Source organism: Ambystoma mexicanum, chromosome 11 (assembly GCF_040938575.1).
Source record: "Ambystoma mexicanum isolate Mex_15411 chromosome 11, UKY_AmexF1_1, whole genome shotgun sequence".
NCBI classification, from domain to species: Eukaryota; Metazoa; Chordata; class Amphibia; order Caudata; family Ambystomatidae; genus Ambystoma; species Ambystoma mexicanum.
In genome coordinates this window covers 248,305,446-248,325,201 of record NC_090934.1, presented here as the reverse complement: position 1 = coordinate 248,325,201, position 19,756 = coordinate 248,305,446, and the positions used below count along the sequence as shown (strand labels likewise).

The 19,756-nt window shown below is 51.5% G+C and overlaps 1 long non-coding RNA gene across 1 annotated transcript in view; it reads left to right on the top strand.

Annotated features, from left to right (window-relative positions):
* The first annotated feature begins 5,243 nt into the window (after positions 1–5,243).
* LOC138504692 (uncharacterized) overlaps positions 5,244–19,756 on the top strand; it is a 125,072-nt gene continuing 110,559 nt past the window's right edge. The window contains exon 1 of the long non-coding RNA XR_011279905.1: positions 5,244–5,319. This is a non-coding gene — a long non-coding RNA (uncharacterized lncRNA). The remainder of the gene's footprint in view (positions 5,320–19,756) is intronic.

Below are 19,756 nucleotides of genomic sequence, written 5' to 3'. Positions count from 1 at the left end.
ACCTACCTGGCACACGAGCACGCCCTTACCAATAGAAAAGTGGCGTGCATTCCAGTGATTAACCTACAGAAAAATCTGTTTTTGTCATGGCTACATGCGAAGTTTAATTCAGGCATTCATTACTTGTCTTTTAACACAGAAGTGTGTTGTGTTGGTTTACACAGAGCGCCGAGGATCATGGAAAAACTGATGTGTTCCGGCTTTTTCTATTTTGAAAAGGAAACAAATACGACAAAGTTACATTCACTTTTATCTATAACTAAAAACCCACGTGTTCGTAGCAGCCATTATGAACAATGACCGCAGGGGAAATGAATGGAAATTCAGTGCTTTCAAAGGGAATCTCATGACTTGATTTTGGCGTTCATCCAAAACCCTGCTTTAATTGTCAATTTCAGTCTAATTTGTTGTCCTTACCTGATGTGGAGCGAAGGACCAAAAGCTGGGGGCAAAACATAACCTACACAGTCTTCTTTTCTATGTCCCATTTCCACAAAAAGTCTGATCCTTGATGACATTGTGCTTGTGGGAGTCCTTGAACAGTTTTTGGAGGGAGACCTGGATGAGCCTTTTTTGGGAGGGGCCTATGATTCTACGGTCTGACATGACGGGAGAGAAAGTTAAGCCAATCCGCATGGGGTTGGCGATGGGGGCAAGGGTTGATCGGGCCCCTGCCGGGTGTTTGAACTGGTTGAAGCTATCATTTTTTGTGCAGGATCTGCAGCATGCAGGTTTGGGTTCAGGGGTGCTTGTGGGAGGCATCAGGATCCTGGTGAGCGATAGGCTTGTAGAAGGCGATCGACAGACCAGAACAGGATTGCATTGGTTAGTCCTGAGGGGTTCATGCTGGCTTGAAGGCTGGTGTCTGGACAATCCCTATGTGACAGTTTCCTGGAGAGTGTCTGAAGGTGGATGCTGTGATGCTGTTGCGGAACTCCTTGGGCGATGGTACAATGATGTCCAGCAGCAAGAGTTTGAAATCACCTGCACTAGGGTGGAAGTCTGACACCTGTGCCCAATAATGAGGGAAGAAAGGTATTCCAGAAAGACCTGGTCTGTGGTATCTGGTGAGGAAATTGAAGGAGGATGAAGGATTGATGGCCGGATGGATTCTCAACCAAACCTTCTCAAACTCATAATGCTTTATGGAGTCAACTTGGAGCATCTAACTATAGAACTGCCCCCACCCACCCACCCACCCCACGCCTATTCACCAATTGTGAAGTGCAACCTAGGATGCCAGCTGCCTACATGATTGAAGTTTGGTTTTTACAGTGCTTTATTTTTTATAGGTGATGTGTGTCTATTATTATTTTTTTGTTAGAATTTGGCTCATTTGACAAGGTGTCGCACAAGGTGGCTCACTGATGATTAGGGAGCAATAACTATGCCTGTGTCTATCCTCTTGACCAGTTGAATGCCCCCGACCCCGCCCTTTCATTATTCCCTTTCTGGGTTACTCTGAGCACAGGAGGGGGCAGATCCTTTGAACATTTCTGGAATTAATGTATTGGACAATTGTCATGTGTGCTGTTACCTGTAGTGTACTGGTAGCTTCTATGCCTCCCAGGAACAGTTTTGCTCGGGAATAATTTTTTTTAAATGCGCATCTTCCAAAAATATCTGCGACACATTTTAAGAGCGAGGGATAGCTGGTTTACCCATGAAAGGAAATAAAAAAACGAATTGGAAACAGCCCCAGAAACGCACGTAACCAAGGAAACAAGTAGTGACAAGCGAAGTCCAGTTTGGAAGTAATCACTGAAAATAATCTAATTGCAGAAGCAACCCATAAAATGCGAATGCGGCTTTATTAATAAAGAAGGAATTAACAAATAAGTACAATACAAATAATGATGTGCTAATAACCTGACCACCTTTTTTCACTGTTCATAAAAGTGGCATCCAGACTTTTTATGAAGGAAAATTCGCCTTTTAGAAAATATTTCAAATCTTCAATTTTGTTTCATATTTGCATACATTTATTTTGGTCAAAATGTTTACGCACATTAATCATATTTAAATGCATATTTTAAACCAGAATGTTTGCCCTTTCATTGCACCTATGTAAACTTGATTGGCTCTGTTAGGTCACGCCTTTAAATACGGAGACTACTTTTATTTGAAAGCATTATTAGCTATTTGAGGCTGCGTGAGAGCCTTTTTAGGTCCCGCCTCCAAATATGGCATCATGCGGCATTAGAAGCCCCTCCCCTCAACCTCTGATTTCTTATCCTACTTAAGGCACTTGCTGGGGTGTTCTGATTGGCTCGCTCTCTGTCCCCAGGTTCTATTTACATCTGCTGTTTGAAGGATGTAAATTCAGTTCAACCTGCTCCCAGGCTGAATTTTTCAGTACGATTCACCCGAAAGGCAAAAACCCACCTTTGCGGGGATGCCGTCTTGGGCCCGGCGGGGGAGCACAGTGGTGGGAAATGTCCCATAAAAGGGGGCAAGAGTGCAAAGGAGCACAGTTTTCTGCCTTAACCTGGCAGGATTTGGCGCTGCTGTGTTCCTGCCGTCCGGACCCGTGCCATCGACCTGCCTCGTGCCATCGACCTGCCTGCATCAGAGTGCTTTTTGTTATGATGTAAGGAATAAACATATGGCCGATATGGCATCCAAACAGAGAAGGTGTCAAAGTGTATTTCTCATGCCCCAGCATGTGCCCCGCTGCAGAGCCCAACTCCCCCATGAGGGTGGCGCTGTGCACCTCCATGCAGTGAAGGGAATCGTCTGCTGCAGGTCTCCTTGGAAGAAAAGTATCAGAAACAAGCTTTCTCTTGCTACACACCCGGATTCTGGAATAACATTTCCACCACCCATCAGACTGGCTCCATCTCTCCAGGAAGGAGCTAAGGTCCCTGTCCTTCAGGGAAGACCTAGTCGTCCGTTGACCCGCTGATAGGTCCCTTTGCCCCTCGCCACCACTGCGCTTCTATAATTTCCCTGTTTGCCTACCTCTCTATTGGCCCCCTTTTTAGCTTTTGGTTTATAAGTATTCCTTTACTGGCACCGGCTATTGGCATGGATAGTGGTGAATGGGAAATGTGTAGGTGTACACATCGCCTTAGTGATGGATTTTATTAGTCACTCTTTTGGTGTGTTTCTGGGGTTGTGATTTGTTGAACACTGAATTAAATTGAACTAGCCCCAAATGCCTCAAGCTTGACAGAACTTGGTTGGCTTTGCTCTGCTCTTTTTTGTTTTCATTGTGTGCCTGCTTGTCTTAAGTACTTTAATGATTGTTGTCATTTGTAAAGGCGTTAACTTTAGTGATGTCCTTTAATCCTACTGTCAGTGTATTGGGGCACTTGAGACCGTGCACACAGGACAGCCACAACCTATTGCTTTATGATTGCATGTACAGCAGTCAGTTGCTTTCTACATAGGGTAGCACTATGTAAATCCCATAGGTATGTACGTATGTACATACGCATATGTTATGCCTGCTTGCACAGGAGTGAAATGCCTTCTTTCACACCCTACAGGGAATGTAACTTTTCTAAAGTCTCTCCATGCACTGGGTAAGATATCTTTTGTCTCACCTTGCAGTAAGGTGAACTGTCTCCAGGGCTTTAAGTGGGCCGGGGCTAGCTAGGGCAGAGCCCTGGTAGGATCCGGCAATTGTGACTGAGACGATGCCATGCCAGGGCTCCCTAATGTCCTCTGCTAGCCCCGGCCCACTAGAAGCCAAGGCATTTTCTCTAAAGCCTGACGGTCTCACGGATAAACGAGAGCTTCAGGCTTTGGAAAAAAAGTCTTGTCTGCCTTTTCATTGCAGTACCGACCCTTTTGCAAGGCACCCCTTTCATTAGAAATGCAGGGATCTTTACCCTTGTGCCCCAGGTGCCAGGGTGATGATCGATGCAAAGTGGCGCCTGGCAGGGGGGGGAGAGTCTGTGCCGCAGTTAGGAGGCAACACTTATCTGATTTTAATGTCTCCTATTGGGCCACAGCCCTTTTGCAGAATTGAGGCGGGCCAGTTGAGGGGCATGGCCTAACAGGCAGCATTCAGGTGAGGCAAGGGTTGCCTCTTAGTCCTGGCGCGGACTCCCTGCCAGGCCAGGCCCCTTTTCAGCCTTACCCTCCTAAGAGCACTGGCACGTTTTGGCAGGCCACTTAAAGCACTGCAGGATACCTACTGGGCATGAAGTCCTTGAGCTTAGTCTGGGACTGAGTATCTCTTACCTTGTCTTTTTCAGTTCCTTGTCTTGCCTGAAATGACAAACCTACCTGGGAACGCGAGATGGAGGACCGACCGGCTGTGGAGAGAGTTACTGGAGAAAGCAATGGGTGATGGGGGGGGGGGTGGGTGGGATGGGTTTTTGCATTCTCTCACCTAAAGACCTGCAAAAGGCTTTGGCTGAGTGGAAGACACCAGCGGGTGGGAATTCAAGGCTCTAAGTGCGCTTTGCACGCATTTTAAAGACCTATCATTTTAGGGCTGCACCTCCCCCCACCGGCTTGTTTCCACCACATTATCTTTGTTCTGTGCCTGCCCCATCAGCCAGAATAAGTGCAAGGATCAATTAACTGTTCAACATCTACATGACCCTCTGGGGAAGCTGTTACACCAGTCTTTCGGTTTCAACTTTCATGTTTATGGGGAAGATGCGTCTCTTTACACAGGTTTCCATGGCAACGGAGCTGATGCTCACAACCTCACTTCCTACAATCTATGAACCAATTCATGCATGGGTGAATAACAACATAGTGGACTTGAACAATGCAAACACGAACGTTCTTGCTATAGTTCTACCACCTGGAGCACCCCTCAACCCCCGATCAGCCTTCCCGAACAAGGTCATCTTCAACCCATCTTCCATTTCCAAGTTTATTAAAACACATTTTGGCCAAAAGGCCTTGAACTCCAGGCAGGGAGGACGTGTTGTGATGCTTCCTAACTGGCATTGTCTGGGAATATATCAGACCGCAGTCTGAATACTGTGGCAATAAGCCACAAGACGGCGGGCCAATACGGCCCCAGGTAATGCCCCCGGGGCCGTAGTTACAGGCCCGAGCGTAGCGAGGGCCTTAACGAAGCCCCAGGGGCATTACTGCGGGCGGTATTGGCCCGCCGTCTAGGGGCTTATTGCCATTAGTACCCCGGCCCGTTAGACCGGGGTACTAATTGCTTTTTTTTTCTAATCCCAAACACGTTTCGAAACAGAAAAAAATAAAAATAAATAAATAATCAAAAAAAATGGCCGCCAGGAAAGGGAAAATGTAGTCTGTTTTCCCTTTCCTTGACTACCATCGGGAACGGGCGAGCTGGGAACAGTCTCGCCTGCTCCTGAGAAAAGAAGAAAAAAGAAGGTAAGTGGGGTTGGGGGGGGGAGGGGATAGCTTTTGGGGGGGTGGAGGAAAAAAAACGTACCTGAGTCCCCAGCGGGGGACGAAGGCAGCCTTCAGCCATGGGGAGGCTCGGAGCGGGGATTGCCCCGTTTCGAGCCTCCTCATTAGCTAAGGGGCTGCCACGCCCCCCGCTGGGAACCAAAGGCACGTACAGCGTGCACAGGATTCCCGGCCGGGTAATGCCCTGGCGAGGGCCATTCGGAATGCATGTTGCATTCTGGTTGACCCCACCGGGTTCTAATATATGATAAAGCGTTCATTACATAAACACAAGAATTGCTTTGGCAGATGTGACTAGTACTGCACATTATATGTTTTCTATTGTTTATATGACCCTGGTGTGCTGTGGAACATTGTTTTGCTCGTTGTTTCTTTGCACGGGAGATGGACAACAGGATTTGCTCTCGCAAGCTGTTTTACCCAGCCACTCGGTTTGGGTTTTGGTTTTATAGTGCCTAGAAGAGTATACTGCGCTCCCACTCTTCCTGTTGGGCAAACAGGGACATTCAATAGGTGACACCTATGCAGGTCTCTACTGCTGGTTAATGAATCTGATATGCATGTTAAAACACCTCTTAACCCTAAGCAAGTATGCAAGGATATTGCAAAAGAAGGTTCACACAGGCACTTATCTGTTTATTTCACGAAAAAGTGTATTTGCCATCTAATTTTGCACCATGATATGTGGGGAAGATCTCTTTATTACTAACTCTGTGGAAGATCTTATTATTTAAGCAACATTATGCGAGGGGGGGGGGCATTAAGCGATGGCTTTAACAACGGCCCGGGGTCTTACATGCCTTGGCAATGCCTGCTTCCCCCATCTCCCCCTGTGAGGGTAATATTGCTATTAGTACCCTGGCATGCTGTACCGGGGTAATAATAGTGTTTTCTTTTTAAATTGACAAAGAATGTGGATGCCGTTTCGCAACTTAAAAAAATAAATAATACTAAATAAGATAGGCGCCATGGATCGGTGAGAAGGGAACTACACGTAGTCCCTTTTCCCTTTCCATGGCGACTAGTTGTGTGTCGGGGACGCGCCAGATCTGGAGGGTTCCCGGCACTGGCGAGAGACAGCAGCACAAGATAAGTGGGGTGGGAGAGGGAGGGCTGGGGCGCTGGGCAACACTTACCTGATTTTCCGGCGAGAGAAGATGGCGACCTCCAGCTCTGAAGAAGCTTGGAGTGGGGGGCTTTTCCATGTGGTAAAGCCCCCTTTCTAAACCTTCTCATTGGCTGGGAGGCCGAAAATACACCCCCACCGGGTACTAATATTGAATACACACACAAGGATAAACATCTTATGATGTAGGTACTTATTTTGTCTTAAGATGTGGTTTGGCGGTAAGAACATCCCGGCTGTAGCACTGTTGGAGATCTCACAAACTGGTTACACATTGGGAAACGCACAGTCGCACGTGGACCCATGAAACATTTAAACGGCTACGAGAAACGTTTTTGGGGCCATGCCAGTTTTGGTTCTGTGTGAACTAGAGCTGCATACAGGCCTTCAAAGAAAGATAACGGGGGACAGCTGTCTTCACTTCCGCGAGAGTGGACTGGCCTAGGGAAATATGCGAGGGAGGTCCTACTGACATCACATCCTGTCATCGGTCCACTCTCAGTGGTTGGAAGCTCCTGGATGCTAATAATCCTCCATAGGCTCAGGCAGGGCTAACACCGGCCCATCTTGCCCTCTCTCTGTTGACCTTCCAGCGAGTCCATGCAATGCTAATGGCAATTTAGAGAATGAGGTGTACACTCTCCACTGTCCTAGCGGAGAAAGAGCCCTGGCACGCCATAACACGCACGCCTCCTGTCACTGGTGAAGCATGGGCAGCTTCCTCGTGTTAGATAACGGGGGACCCCGGGTCCCCTGCGGACACTCGCACTCAGTCACACACGCACAGCTGAAGGAATCACCCGGGACGCGTATGGCCTGCTCAGGTCCTGGCTGCAACTGCCAGCCGGGACCGTCTTTATTCACTACGCCCATGAGCGAGCCTCGATGTCGGGTGCGCATGCGCAACTTTGCGTGATCACTACGCAACATCCCTCCTTTCTACCCAAACAAGAAACGTTGTAACAATTGCACACAACATTACCAACTTGAAAGTTCACGGACAGTCCTCTGCCTTTTATGAGGCAGGGTCCATGATAAAGTCCTGGAACCTCTGTAGTGGTTTGCGCCTTCTGGACTCCTCTGGAGGTGCCTCTGGCGTCACTGTCGCCTCTGGCGGTCCATTGTCCCTTGCTGGGGATCCTGCCCCGGGGCCGGGCCCGGGCACATCATGCATCGCCTGAGGAGGTACCGCCTCAATCCGCTTGAAGAATGACACATTCTGCGTGACGGTGCCTTTGTCGTTTGCCGCAGTGATCATGGACCCCTTGACGTGGGTCACTCCCAGTGGCTGTGCTTCATATGGGAGGGACAGCTTCCCTTCCGGCCTGCGATTTCGGACCAACACAGTGTCCCCTAAGCTGATCGACTTCTCCGGCAGGTTCCGTCAGGTGCTCTCTCACTCATTGTGGATGGCCTGCTCTGCACGTACTCGGTTGTTGTTGATCACTCCAGGACTGCATCCTTCCACTTCGGGCAGCAGTCCTCTGGGGGCGCGCTTGAAAAGGGCCTCGGCTGGCGCAACTCCGGTGGACTGATGCGGGGTCGTACGGTACTCGCGCAGAAATTCGAAGAGGTTTCGGCGGAGCTCCTCGCCTCCATTCAACGAGATGCGGAATACTTTGTTGAGTGTCCTCATAAAGTGCTCCACCTCCCCATTTGCCCTGGCACACAGCGGGGAGATCTTTCGGTGCCTGATCCCCTCTCCTCACAGTAATGGGCGAACTGCTGCCCCTGGAATGGCGATCCATTGTCGGAACAGATCTCGATGGGGAGCCCATGGGTGGCGAACATCTTCTCCAGGGCCAGAATGGTGTGATCACTGGCCGTGGACTCCACCAACTCCACCTCGGGATAGCGCAACCACTGGTCAATGACTGCAAGAAAGTACATTCCTCGGCCCGTGGACCCGAAGTCGGCGTGCACCGTCCCCCATGGTTGTTCACTTCTCGCCATCGCCTGGATGGGCGGCCCTCTTTCCACAGGACTTGCCACCTGGCACGGTATGCATGCATGCACAAATTCGTCCACCCTGCTCTCCAGGTCGGGAACCACACCTTTAGCCTTAGGCGTGCCTTCGTTTTTGCCGTCCCCTGGTGAACTGTATGGGCGAGCTGCAGCACCTTTCCCACCAGTGCTCGCGGAACGACTATCTGACATCCCCGCAACAGGAGACCGTCATCGGCGACCGACAGTTTGTTGAGCACCTTCCGTAGTGCCTGGAGATCTCTACGTGCCCCACTCTCCCTTCTGGCATTGTTCGTGAGCACTTCACGCCATTCTCCACTGTCCATGGCTGCCTTGATGACCAGGAATACCTCGTCCACACTCAACGCTTCCGCTATCTTCTGTCACGCCAGGGCCACCGGCAGTGCTGCCTCCACCACATGTTGCACCACTTCCACACAGTCACCCACCTCATTGGAGTCTCGAGGGCGCCCCCCCGCTCCCGGGTGACGTGACAGATAGTCCGCTGGATTATGAGTGCCTGGGCGATACAGTAGCTTAACTCCGTACTCCATGAGTGATAACATCCACCTCTCGATGAGCGGTGGGGGCTTGACGAGGCACCAGCCATGATTGGAATCAGTGGTTTGTGGTCAGTAATCACAACCACAGGCTTCCCCAGGATGTAGATCGGGAAGTGTTTACAGACCCATAGGATGGCCAGGGCCTTGCGATCAATTTGCGATTACCGCTTCTCGGTCTCCGTCAGCGCCTTGCTGGCATAGGCAATAGAGCGGATGGTCCCCTGCGGATCGGCCTGCATGAGCACCGCACCCAACCCCACCGGGCTGGCATCTACCACTATTTCCGACTCCCTGTCCGGGCTGAAATACACCATGGTCTATGTGATGCTGGAAATGCATCTGAGGGACAGGGCCTCTGAATCCTTGTCCTATTACTGTTTTTACCGTGTGTTCTGTTATGTTTTCTGCCCAGGAGTCCATGTGGGACTCCTGGCAGTGCAGCTCTCTCTTTTGGTTTGGTGAACAGACCCATGGGATACCCTTATGGCACCCATGGGTAGGGGTACAACCCTGTGCCCCTAGTGTATGTTTTTTGGGCACCTGTGGGTGGCCCACAGAGCAGGGTATGGGCTGGTGGCAGCTCCATGCTGAATTTGACAGGTGCTCTGGGTGTCCTCCATTTTGGGATACCCAGGCCCTGCCATGAGGATCAGTTGATTCCTGATAGAAAACAAGATGGCCCCTGTGGCCTCTTGCTTTCTATTGCCTGTTGTCTTGTTTTTCCCAAAGTCCTGGGAAGCCCTGACTCTGTCCCTTCCCCCTGACTGGCTGTTGGGTGGAGGTTCCATGTATGCTATTGTTATGAAGGCCCAGCTAGACTGGCTGGAGCCTTCCCAGTGACTGTATGTTGTGGGTACCTCCTGTGGGTGGGACCTGGGTGAATGGAGTGTGTGACCAATATACACTTCTTGTTGTGGTTGTCTGGTTTCTGGCATGAGAGACAAAGACTGAGACAGCCCTGCCCGAAACTGGCCTGAATGCAGTGTGTAGTGTTGAATGGCTGGGTACTTGCCCCAATCCACATTCCTTGTTGTGAGTGTCTGAAAGGGAGGAGTGTGGCCTGAATGCACTGTGTGCCTGATTGGCTGGCTGACTGCATGAATGCCCTGCAGTATGATTGGCTGCTGAGTGTGTGCCAGCAGCGTGGATGAGAGAGAGGATAGTATATCTGGGGACCTCTCACCACTGGAAATTGTTCAGAAGCGTTCAGAAGCTGAGTCTCCACTCAAGAGTAACTGGAACTGCTGATCCTCGACGTCCAGCTGGAAGAAGAAGACTTGCTGTGGCATTTGCTTCGACCGATCCGAAGGCTGACGAATTCGTCGAGGGCTGACCCGAGAGAGGACCTGGTAAGGCGCCCTCTTCCCGTGCTCCGAGGGACCATCGAGCACCGCTGAATCTTCGCCGAAGCGCCCTGGAAGTCAGACCCTCGAAAGGCTGACGACCCGAGACGGGACCGCCGAGGAGATCGAAGTGCAGCACCCGGACATCGACGCCGTCGAAGTCCATTGCCGTCGACCAGGGTTCGCAGGTTTGTGTAACCGCTGGAGGCCCGTCGAAGTTGTGTTGCCCAGCCGTGGGAACCACTTGACGCCGTGCCGCCGACGACCGGAGCCGTCCGCTCCTTTGCCTAAGAACATTCAATCGAAGGACTCTCTCGACCACTTCGTCGACCGCTTATCCTGCCGGAGAAAGTCGAGGACGACCAAACGCGCCGAGGAGAAACCTGCCGGTGGGTTTCCCGCCACCCGACGACCTCAAAGACTCGGACGACTCGACGCCCTTGCTGGGCTCCCGTCTCTACAATCTTTGCGGTCCAGAACTATTGTCATCGAGGTGCCCCGCACACCTCCGCCTTGCAGGACGCCGACGCCCCGACGCCGACGAGTACCGCTCGGACGAAGCTGCCGCCTCTTCGACATCGTTCTACCTCGTTTGTCGACGGACGTTCGACGCCCCGTGCCTCCCGCTTGAAAGGGAAGGCATTCAAGAAGGGCCGTCGATTCCCCGTCGCCGAACAGCAAGTCCCTCGACGTTTGTCGACGCCTTTTCGAGGAACTCGACTCCACCAGGTACATTGGGGGGGTAAAAACATTATAGGAGAGAATAAGACTTGCAGAGCAATATATGGACTGGGCTTGTGTTATATCTTTCTTTACAGGTTGCCCAGGTGGGGGGATCTCCACACAGAACTGTGCCTAGTGGTAGGGGTCAGTATTCTGCCTATTGCTCAACCATCTTATTTTCTCCCCTCTCTCTATTGCTGGTTTCCCTCTATTGGTCTGTGTGACATTGTACAGTATTGTTCATGCACTTCAATGAGATCTAGGGTGGTACCACTTTAGGATTGTAAATATTTGCTATTGTAGATTTTGCCAGAGTACAAAGTGAGTTACTATGATAAATGTGCATAACCTTAACTATTGATTATATAAAGACTGTGTTCTAACCAATACAGAGTGTGGATATTCCTTTGTGGGGGCTTGGGGATACACTGTACTTAAGAACCAGCCTGCATGACCTCCTGAGAAGCTAGGCCTTGATTGCTCGACCATTGCTACCGAATAGAGAATCTTGGCTGGGGTCTCCTGTGCCTCTCCTCCACCATATAGGGAGTGGGAGTACAGACACCCCCCACCGGTCGTTGAGGCCCGTTCTCTCACACTGGTTGCAAGCGGTGGGATGCTTATGGTTTTAAGAATCAGTGTATAACCGTGCCACTTACAAAGGATATTTGCCCTTTATTAAATTAAGGTTTAGTTATGTACAAGGTAACTGCATTACAAACAATGGAGTCTATTGCGAATGGCAAATTAACTCGGATGAGCTTGGAGGCTCTCCAGAGTGCTTGTGAAGCTAGGGAGTTAGACTTTGTGGAGCAGTCTAGGGCTGAGCTGATAGCTGCCCTGGTGGACTACCAGACTGATATTGAAACTCTTGATGAAGGGGGGAATGCAACCAATGAGGACTCTGCCCCTGGGGTTTCTGCTGAATCTGTTTCTGGGAATGCCGCCATTCCTGCTGCCTCTATTCCAAACTCCAGCAATTCCTCAGAGCTTGAGTTATTAAGGATGAAATTGGCCTTTGAATACCGCAAGTTGGAAATAGATGCTGAGCTTAAGAAAGAGGAGTTGGCTCAACAAGTGGAGCTCAAGAATAGGGATCTTGAACTCAAAAATAAGGACCTTGAACTCAAGAGCCAGGACACTGAATGTCAGAGGATCCAGCTAGAGAAAGCTAGAGTGGAGACTTCAGCTAGAACCAGTGAGAGTGTCAGGTCCCCCGCCACCAAGTTTATGAAAGATTTGGTTGGTGTATTTGTGGAGGGTTTGGATATCCTCCAATGGATTGAAGCGTTTGAAATGGCTTGTGAGATTCATGATGTGGATAAAAGAGATTGGGCGAAGTGTTTGTTAAGCAGAGTGCCTCAAACCGGGTATGACTGTATTCTGAAGCTGAGTGTGGAAGAAAGGGGTCAGTACGAGTGTATGAAGTCTGCTTTGATTGCCAAGTTCGGCAAGACACCTACCCAATACCTTAGAAGGTTCAGGGATTTTAAGAAAAAGGAGAATATGTCTTGGGTTGACTGGGTGAGTGCTGCGCACATGAACATGATGGGGTGGATCGATGGATACAAGGTTAAGACTTTTGTTGAATTGTCCCACCTCTTGTTTTTTGAGCATTTCTCTGAAGCCTGTTCACCAGAGCTGCGTCAGTATGTGGCTGACCAGAACATTTTGAACCCCTTTAAGCTGGCTAGGTTGGCTGACAAGTGGGTCTCCCACCGGGTGTCCCCTAAGGACTCCAGTGGGAAGGGTGAGGACAAAGAGAAGGGGGCCTCTCAGAAAGCTGTGGAGTCCCCCAAGCAGTCACAGTCGGGTAAACCAAAACTTTCCTCTCCTAAGACCCAAAAATCTAGTGGGGATAAGTCATCTGGGGGTGAGAATAAGAGTAGTGGTCTACCTGCTGCAAAGCAGGCTCCCAGTGGTTCCAGTACCGTACCCCGCACTCCTGGCGTTTGTTGGGACTGTGGGGCTCTGGATCACAGAAGGGGTGACCCCAAGTGTAAAGGTAAGGCACTTGGAGTACAGGCTGTCAGCCTGACCTACCCTTACCCCGTGTCTGAGGTGGAGGCCACTGTCCTCCCCTCCTCTGCCGGGATCACATTTGGTGCTCCGGTGGAGATTTCCTTAGTGTCCCTTGGGGCCTGGGACCAGTATGCGGAAGTACTGGCGACTATCCCACAGAACACCCGTAGGTTTTTGAGAAGTGTCCTCTTGAATGGCCAGCCTTCTTCTGGTTTGAGAGACACTGGGGCAAGCATGACAGTGGTGGACAGGACCCTGCTCAGGCCAGAGGACTATGAAGGTGCTCCTCTGCAAACCACCAGGTTAGCTGGTGGGCCTCCCAAATTATCACCTGTAGCCTTAGTCACACTCATGATTGGCGACAAGACAGCGAAGCTTCCTGTCCTGGTTCAGGACAATGTCCCTGCTAACATTTTGTTAGGGAATGATCTAGTAGAGTTGGGGTTGATCTCGGATGGTCTTCCCATGACTGCTGCTGCAGTCACTAGGTCACAGGTGACACCGGGTCTGGCTGTGGGTCAGGTACCCGAGCCAAAGGCGAGGCCTAAGGCAAGAAGAAGGAAGACCAAGAAGGCCACCTCTGTGGAGGGAGCACCTTCTCTTCCTGCTGTTCCGACAGCACCCATTGGGATCCATGCTCCGGACGGGCTGGGTCAAGTGGAAAACCCAAACTCAACTCCTTTGGGAGAAGAGGCAGAAGACTCTCCTGTGGGAGAGGTTCTCAACCCGGAGGATCATCCCGACCTTCAATGCTTGTTAGCTGAAGGGGGACCCTCCCGGGCGGACTTCTGTAAGTGACAGAGAGAGTGCCACTCTCTCGAGGGACTGAGGAAACAGGCCCTGGCCCAGGCACAAGGAGAGGTGCCTAGGAATTTCCGGATTTATTGGGAGGGTGAGCTCCTTGTTAGTGAGCCCACTAAGCCTGAACCTGGTGCCCGCAAGAGGTTGGTGGTACCCCAGGTTTACAGGCCCTTCCTACTGCAGTTGGCGCATGAGGTGCCCTTGGCTGGTCATCTTGGGACCAAGAAGACTAAGCAGAGGCTCTCTGCCCATTTCTACTGGCCACGGATGGGAGTAGAAGTGGAGTCCCACTGCAGGACCTGCCCAACTTGTCAGTTGTCTGGCAAGACTGGAGGCAGTGTCATTGCCCCACTGCAGCCGTTGCCAGTGGTTGGCATCCCATTTGAGAGGGTGGGCATCGACATCGTCGGTCCCCTTGACCCTCCCACTTCAGGTGGACATCGGTTCATCCTGGTCTTAGTAGATCATGCCACCAGGTACCCTGAGGCTATACCCCTTCGGACTGTAACTGCCAAGGTGTTGACAGGGCTCTCCTGGGCATTTTCACCTGTGTTGGATTCCCCAAGGAGGTTGTCTCTGACAGAGGATCCAACTTCATGTCCAGTTACATGAAGACCATGTGGAAAGAGTGCGGGGTAACCTACAAGTTCTCCACCTCTTACCACCCCCAGACCAATGGTCTGGTTGAGAGATTTAACAAAACTCTCAAGGGCATGCTAGGTGCTTTGGAAGAGCCCCTAAGGAGGAAATGGGATCTCCTCCTGCCATGCCTGCTGTTTGCTTACAGAGAGGTACCTCAAGAGGGTGTTGGTTTCAGCCCCTTTGAGTTACTCTTTGGACACCCCGTGAGGGGGCCCCTCGCCTTGATCCGAGAAGGCTGGGAAGCCACTCCTCCAGGTCCCGCCAAGCAAGTGGGGGACTGTGTGTTAGGCCTCAGACGGAGGATGACACAGATGATGGGACAGGCAACAGCAAATCTCAAGGCCAGCCAGGAGTTGAATAAGTACTGGCATGACCTTAAAGCCTCGCAAGTGGATTGGACTCCGGGACAGGAAATCCTTGTGATGGAGCCTACAAAGCCTAGGGCTTTGGCCGACAAATGGACTGGACCCTTCAGGATAATCTCCAAGATGGGCGAAGTCAATTATCTGGTTGACATGGGTGCCTCTGGGGTAGCCCCTCAGATATTCCATGTCAACAGGCTCAAGCCTTTCCACAGGCGAGCAGAGGTCTCATGTCTCTTGCTAGCTTCAGGGCAAGAAGAGGATGAGAGTGAGCCCCTTCCTGATTTGCTGCATAGCAACCCTCAGGATGGCTCAGTGGAGGGAGTACATCTCTCTCCAGATTTGACAACAGAGCAACAGAGGGCCTGTAGGGCTTTGCTCCAACAGTACGCCTCTCTGTTTTCACTGAAGCCAGGCCTTACACCGTGGTGTAAGCGTGAATTTGACACTGGTGACAGTGTGCCTGTCAAAAGCAGGTGCTACCGTATGTCAGATACCGTCAAGAACCACATCCAGGCTGAGGTCGCCAAGATGTTGGATCTGGGTGTTATTGAACCCTCAACCAGTCCCTGGTCCAGTCCAGTGGTCCTTGTCCCCAAGGCAAGTTCCCAGGCGGGTACCAAGGATTGGAGGTTCTGTGTGGACTACCGAGGAGTCAATGCCGTCACCAAAACTGACGCGCACCCATTGCCCCGGGCTGATGAGCTCGTGGACACCATAGGTGCTGCCAAATTTGTGAGCACCTTTGACCTCACCTCAGGCTATTGGCAAATAGCTCTGACGGACCATGCCAAGGAAAAGACGGCATTCTCCACCCCTGAGGGACTCTACCAGTTTAGGGTCATGCCTTTTGGGTTGAAGAATGCCCCTGCCACCTTCCAGAGATTGGTCAACCATGCGCTCAGTGGGCTGGAAGCCTTTTGTGTGGCTTACTTAGACGACATTGCCGTCTACAGTTCCACCTGGGAAGAGCATTTGACACATCTGGATAAGGTGTTGCAGGCCTTGAAAAAGGGCTAACCTCACTATCAAGGCCACCAAGTGCCAGATAGCGCAGGGGAAAGTTACCTATCTTGGTCATGAGGTAAGAGGGGGTCAAATCCAACCTCTCTCCAGTAAAGTACAGGATGTACAGAACTGGGAGACTCCCACTACTCAAACCCAGGTGAGAGCCTTTTTGGGCCTCACTGGGTACTATCTCAATTTCATGGCAGACTATGGGACCATAGCTGCCCCCCTGACAGCTCTAACGTCACCCAAGCAGCCTAGGAAGGTTAATTGGACCGAAGACTGTCAGAGGGCCTTTGATGGCTTGAAAGAAAGTCTGTGTAGGTCACCTGTGTTAAGTGCGCCTGACTACAGCCGACCCTTTATCGTCCAGACGGATGCCTGCGACACCGGAATTGGAGCTGTCTTGTCCCAGTTAGATGACAAAGGGAGAGAACACCCTATCATATTCATCAGTAGACAACTCAAGGGTAGAGAACTTAGGTGGGCTACTGTTGAAAAGGAGTGTTTTAGTATAGTTTGGAGCTTTAGGCGTTTTAGGCCCTACCTTACCGGGTCTACCTTCAAGGTCCAAACAGATCATAAGCCCCTGAAGTGGCTTATGCAGATGAAGGGTGAGAACGCGAAATTGCTCAGGTGGTCCATTAGCCTGCAAGGGCTAGACTTCACCATAGAGCACAGACCAGGGAAGAGTCACGATAATGCAGATGGCCTTTCCAGAAGGTATGTTGACCGTCTGGATGAGGGTGTCTATCCCGTGGGAGATTAGACACCCTCCACCTCAGTCTGGGGGGGGGGCGACTGTGATGCTGGAAATGCATCTGAGGGACAGGGCCTCTGAATCCTTGTCCTATTACTGTTTTTACCGTGTGTTCTGTTATGTTTTCTGCCCAGGAGTCCTTGTGGGACTCCTGGCAGTGCAGCTCTCTCTTTTGGTTTGGTGAACAGACCCATGGGATACCCTTATGGCACCCATGGGTAGGGGTACAACCCTGTGCCCCTAGTGTATGTTTTTTGGGCACCTGTGGGTGGCCCACAGAGCAGGGTATGGGCTGGTGGCAGCTCCATGCTGAATTTGACAGGTGCTCTGGGTGTCCTCCATTTTGGGATACCCAGGCCCTGCCATGAGGATCAGTTGATTCCTGATAGAAAACAAGATGGCCCCTGTGGCCTCTTGCTTTCTATTGCCTGTTGTCTTGTTTTTCCCAAGGTCCTGGGAAGCCCTGACTCTGTCCCTTCCCCCTGACTGGCTGTTGGGTGGAAGTTCCATGTATGCTATTGTTGTGAAGGCCCAGCTAGACTGGCTGGAGCCTTCCCAGTGACTGTATGTTGTGGGTACCTCCTGTGGGTGGGACCTGGGTGAATGGAGTGTGTGACCAATATACACTTCTTGTTGTGGTTGTCTGGTTTCTGGCATGAGAGACAAAGACTGAGACACCCCTGCCCGAAACTGGCCTGAATGCAGTGTGTAGTGTTGAATGGCTGGGTACTTGCCCCAATCCACATTCCTTGTTGTGAGTGTCTGAAAGGGAGGAGTGTGGCCTGAATGCACTGTGTGCCTGATTGGCTGGCTGACTGCATGAGTGCCCTGCAGTATGATTGGCTGCTGAGTGTGTGCCAGCAGCGTGGATGAGAGAGAGGATAGTATATCTGGGGACCTCTCACCACTGGAAATTGTTCAGAAGCGTTCAGAAGCTGAGTCTCCACTCAAGAGTAACTGGAACTGCTGATCCTCGACGTCCAGCTGGAAGAAGAAGACTTGCTGTGGCATTTGCTTCGACCGATCCGAAGGCTGACGAATTCGTCGAGGGCTGACCCGAGAGAGGACCTGGTAAGGCGCCCTCTTCCCGTGCTCCGAGGGACCATCGAGCACCGCTGAATCTTCGCCGAAGCGCCCTGGAAGTCAGACCCTCGAAAGGCTGCCGACCCGAGACGGGACCGCCGAGGAGATCGAAGTGCAGCACCCGGACATCGACGCCGTCGAAGTCCATTGCCGTCGACCAGGGTTCGCAGGTTTGTGTAACCGCTGGAGGCCCGTCGAAGTTGTGTTGCCCAGCCGTGGGAACCACTTGACGCCGTGCCGCCGACGACCGGAGCCGTCCGCTCCTTTGCCTAAGAACATTCAATCGAAGGACTCTCTCGACCACTTCGTCGACCGCTTATCCTGCCAGAGAAAGTCGAGGATGACCAACGCGCCGAGGAGAAACCTGCCGGTGGGTTGCCCGCCACCCGACGACCTCAAAGACTCGGACGACTCGACGCCCTTGCTGGGCTCCCGTCTCTACAATCTTTGCGGTCCAGAACTATTGTCATCGAGGTGCCCCGCACACCTCCGCCTTGCAGGACGCCGATGCCCCGACGCTGACGAGTACCGCTCGGACGAAGCTGCCGCCTCTTCGACTTCGTTCTACCTCGTTTGTCGACGGACGTTCGACGCCCCGTGCCTCCCGCTTGAAAGGGAAGGCATTCAAGAAGGGCCGTCGATTCCCCGTCGCCGAACAGCGAGTCCCTCGACGTTTGTCGACGCCTTTTCGAGGAACTCGACTCCACCAGGTACATTGGGGGGGTAAAAACATTATAGGAGAGAATAAGACTTGCAGAGCAATATATGGACTGGGCTTGTGTTATATCTTTCTTTACAGGTTGCCCAGGTGGGGGGATCTCCACACAGAACTGTGCCTAGTGGTAGGGGTCAGTATTCTGCCTATTGCTCAACCATCTTATTTTCTCCCCTCTCTCTATTGCTGGTTTCCCTCTATTGGTCTGTGTGACATTGTACAGTATTGTTCATGCACTTCAATGAGATCTAGGGTGGTACCACTTTAGGATTGTAAATATTTGCCATTGTAGATTTTGCCAGAGTACAAAGTGAGTTACTATGATAAATGTACATAACCTTAACTATTGATTATATAAAGACTGTGTTCTAACCAATACAGAGTGTGGATATTCCTTTGTGGGGGCTTGGGGATACACTGTACTTAAGAACCAGCCTGCATCACCTCCTGAGAAGCTAGGCCTTGATTGCTCGACCATTGCTACCGAATAGAGAATCTTGGCTGGGGTCTCCTGTGCCTCTCCTCCACCATATAGGGAGTGGGAGTACAGACACCCCCCACCGGTCGTTGAGGCCCGTTCTCTCACAGTCTACTGAGCCGACAAGGCGTTGTTGATCTCAGCAAACGCCCTCTGTTCCTTCGCGGTCCAGGCCCACGCAGCGTAATTCCTAGTCAGCGCCCGCAGCGGCTCTGACAGCGATGCCAGGTCGTGAATGAATCGTCCATAATAGTTGACCATGCCGAGGAAGCACCTTATCTCGGCTGGAGACTCTGGCGGGGCCGCCTCTCGAATGTCTCTTACTTTGTCTGGATCCGGCGAGAGGCCCCCTGCATGGAACACAAACCTGAAAAATTCTATCCGATCCTTCAGAAACTCACACTTCTTCCGATGCAGGGTCAGCCCCAGGGTCTTGAGTCTCTCCAGTGTCTGCTCGAGATGCTTGAGATGTTCAGCCTCTGTCGGTGCGAACACCAGAATGTCATCCGACATGTTGATCACCCCTTTCAGCCCCGCCAGTGCCCCTCGTATGGCATTCTGGAAGACATCCGCAGCCGACGAGACTCCGAAACTGAGCCTCTTAAACTGATATAGCCCTTTGTGAGTCATAAAGGTGGTAATGTATCTTGACTCTGGGTGAAGTTCCAGTTGATGGTAGCCAGATCTCAGGTCCAGCTTGGGGAAGACCTTCGCACCTTGTAGTTCGCCGACGATGTCATCCAGCGTGGGCGTGAGGTGACGTTCCCATTTGATTGCAATGTTAGGCAACCTCATGTCCACACAGAT